At 41.7% G+C, this 3,828-nt stretch overlaps 1 long non-coding RNA gene across 1 annotated transcript; it reads right to left on the bottom strand.

Moving 5' to 3' along the window:
* Window positions 1–568: 568 nt before the first annotated feature.
* LOC113925980 lies at window positions 569–3,234 on the bottom strand. Its single transcript, XR_003521102.2, has 3 exons — window positions 2,602–3,234; window positions 782–943; window positions 569–691 (listed from the first exon to the last, which is right to left on the bottom strand). It is a non-coding gene; the product is annotated as an uncharacterized LOC113925980 (long non-coding RNA).
* Between the last annotated feature and the right edge of the window lie 594 nt (window positions 3,235–3,828).

Raw genomic sequence — 3,828 nt, forward strand, 5'->3', positions numbered from 1 at the left:
GGGTCATACAGACTGGCTTCTTTCACTTAGCAATATGCACTTAGGTTTCCTCCATGTCTTTTGATGGCTTGGTAGCTCATATCTTTTTAACGCTAAATAATACTCCATTGTCTGGATGTACTTAAGTTTATTTATCCATTCACCTACTGAAGAATATCTTGGTTCTTTCAGGTTTGGGTAATTATAAATCAAGCTGCTCTAAATATCTGTGTGCAGGTTTATGTGTGGACATAAGTTTTCAACACTTTTGGGTAAATACCAATGAGCACGATTGCTGGATTATATAGTAAGAGTATGTTTAGTTTTGAACTAAACTGTCTTCCAAAATGGTTGTACCATTTTGCATTCCCATGATGGTATCTTTTTTCATGTTATATCCCTGGTTCTTTGCACCATAGCACGTAGTGTTATGCACCCAGCACACAGCAGGTACCCAATAGATATTTGTGGAATAATGAAAGAAAGAATTGTTGTATACCTTTTTTTTCTAATCACTAAGCACTCACTTGTTCAGCAAATATTTATGAAGCACCAACAAACTCAGACAATGTGTTAGATATCATCTAATGGAAGATATTAAGCTTTATTTTGTTTTCGAATACTCAGAATAGCACAGGCTTTGGGTCATACAGATCCAGAGGTGCATCCTGCTTCTGTCATCATGCCAGTCTCTGCCGGTCTGTTCCAGCACCTATTGAATGGGACAAAAACGAGTTAATTTCTTGGGTGTTGGGGTGGAGTAACTGAGATAATGTATATGAAATGAGAATCACATGCTTACTACATAGTATAAGCTCGAAAGTAGTAGCTAGAATCATTGATATCATTTGTTTATGATAAAAGATTTTCCATCTTTTAAATCTTTACAAAAATGGGTGTAAGTCCATATTCTTCACAAATCCATTCTTCTTTTGAGGTGAAGTCAGTTTCATGGTGGCCTTCCCTAAAAAGAATAATTAATTAGGAACTCCAAGAGGAAGCAAGAGACATCTCAAATGTCTCCCAGAAATCCTGGCTTGAAAGCAGCCTTGGTTAGTTTTGGGGAAACCCAACACCAGACCAAGTGTGGGGAGAGGAGAATGCCCCCTTTGCTGCAGGTGGAGCCTCCTGCCACAGGCCTACAGCAACAGATCTTATAGACCTTACATAGATCTGCCACCTCCCAGAGAAATAAAACTCATATTTACTATGACATTATCACAATGGGGGAGGGAATCCTTTTTTCCAACAGTTGATGAGTGTGACTCTGTAAGTGGACACCTTACTAGACATATCTGAAATAGGAAACTAGCTAGGTCACTTTCTGAAAGTTCTGGCATCTTCTCTATACACCTTCATCAACAAACACCAAGCAAAAATAATAACTCTAGGAATCAAGAAAAATGGCCACCAGGAAGTAACCTCAGCCCTTCCTTGGCATGGTTTTCATATGTGTGTCTGCCAGCCCCTGGGGCTTCCTGTCACCCCACACAGCTAGACATCTTTCTGCCTTATCAATATTCATTGTTATCAGGGCTCCCCTAAACAAGTTTCAGGAGGCTCTGATGTTGTGTTTTTGGATCAATGTTCAAATAAGCCAAGACATTTTCTTGTGCTAGTTAAGAGTGTGGCCTCTGGAGTTATACTGGCTGTAATTCTCATTAGCTAGGGCACCTTGGACAAATTACCTACACCTTTGTGTCTCAGTTTCACCATCTGTAAAATGAGGATAATACAGTATCTAATAATAGCATCATTTTCAAGACGTTAAAAAAAAAAAACATAACACAAACGTAGGGTGCATAGCTTCAAAGCTTTTTCTAACTCATTATTAAGTAGGGGACCAACAGGTTGTAAAAATGGTTCAAGGAACATCTGAGGGATTGAGATTTTATAGACACTGAAGAAATTATATCAAAATAAGACCATTAGATTTTAGCTGTAAAGCTGGTTAATATCCTATAGGCAATAAATCCATAACGTTTGGAGTTATCTTGTCCACTATACATCTCTACCAGACAAAACCTACACATTGACAAGTGATTTGAAGAGTCTGGACCCTAAGTAACAATAAATGTGAGATGAAGATACCCCCTAGAGCCACGCCATCAAATATGGTAGCCACTAGCCTCATATGGCTACTTAAATACAAATTTAATTAAAAATAAATAAAATTAAAAATTCAATATCTCAGTAATCACATTTTCAGTGCTCAATAGCCAGATGTAGCTAGGGGCTGCTGTGTGGGAGAGGGTAGAATAGAGCATTTCCATCATAGCTCAATGCTATAGGGGCTAGCAGCACCCTAAAGAATTCTTGGGTGGCAGTGTTAGCTTCCTATGGGTGTCAAAACAAATTACTACAATGTTAGTGGCTAAAACGACACAGGGGCGCCTGGGTGACCCAGTGGGTTAAGCATCTGCCTTCGGCTCAGGTCGTGATCCCGGGATCCTGGGATCGAGCCTGCACTGGGCTCCCTGCTTAGTGGGGAGTCCGCTTCTCCCTCTGCCCCTCCCCCTACTTGTGCTCTCCCTCTCTCTCAAATAAATAAAATCTTAAAAAATAAAAAAATATATAAAAATTAAAATTAAAAAATAAAACAACACAAACTTATTATCTCACGGTTCTGTAAGTCTGTAAGTCTGGCTGAGCTCAATTGGTCTCTCGGTTTGCTCCATTTGCTCCACTTTGCTCCAGGTTTCCCAAGGCCAAAGTCAAGGTGTCAGGCAGCTGGGCTCTCACTGGGGAGCCGTGGGGAGACTCCACTTCCAAGCTCCATTAGGTAGAGAATAGGACGGAGGCTGACTTCCTTGCTGGCTGTCAGGCAGGGGCTGTGGTCCTTCTGCTTTCCATGTGGCCCTCTCTAGCAACACAGGTCAAGTCCTTCAGATGTCTCCAACTCCTCTTCTGCCTGTGTCTCTCAAACTGACAACAGCTGGAGAAGGGTCTCTGCTTTTATTAAAGCCTCCAGTGATTAGATCGTGCCCTCTCAGACAATCCAGTAGAATATCCCTATCTGAAATTCTATGACCTTAATTACATCTGCAAAGTCTCTTTTACCACGTGACATCATAAATTCACAGTATTCGGGGATTAGGATGTGGACACCTTCGGGGAGCCGACGTTCTGCCTGACACAGTGGGCTTGCTAGACAATGTTGAGTATGATCTCAAGAGAATGTGAAACCCAACTTTTGTCTTGTTTCCAAGCACTGGGTAATTTTTCTTAACTTCACAGGGCTATCACGAAGATTAAATGTATGACCCACCTAACATGCCTAGAACAGGGCCTGGTGTAGAATAAGGGCTATAGAAGTGTGCCATTAAACTTTCTGTGCCTTAGTTTCCTTAACTGTGAAAAATCTGAGTGGTAACTGTGGCTTCAGCATGAGGTTGTTTAGCCTGGTGATGGGTATTGAGGAGGGCACATTCTGCATGGAGCACTGGGTGTTATGAACAAACAATGAATCATGGAACACTGCACCAAAAACTAATGATGTAATATATGGTGATTAACATAACAATAAAAAAATTAAAAAAATAAAAAAAAATGTAAAAAAAAAAAGAATCAAGCACAGTGTTCCTAACATAGAGAAGGCTCAGAATGCCCTTGGTCTTGGTGAAGGGACAAAGGGGGCAGTGTTGACAAACAGTAGTCTTGCCCCTATGGGGCAGAGGAAGAAAGGCCCAGCTCCCCGCCAACCCCATCCACCCACCCCCCTGCACCCTGCATTTCAGGTGCAGATGGAGGGACAGCAACCAAACCCACAGGGGCCCAATGAGGACAGCTCCCCCCACACACACACTCCTTCCCCCCCTTCCCCCAGTGAGCTGTCTATCTGGAGCAAAA

Source organism: Zalophus californianus, chromosome 2 (genome assembly GCF_009762305.2).
Source record: "Zalophus californianus isolate mZalCal1 chromosome 2, mZalCal1.pri.v2, whole genome shotgun sequence".
In the NCBI taxonomy this organism is placed as follows: domain Eukaryota; kingdom Metazoa; phylum Chordata; class Mammalia; order Carnivora; family Otariidae; genus Zalophus; species Zalophus californianus.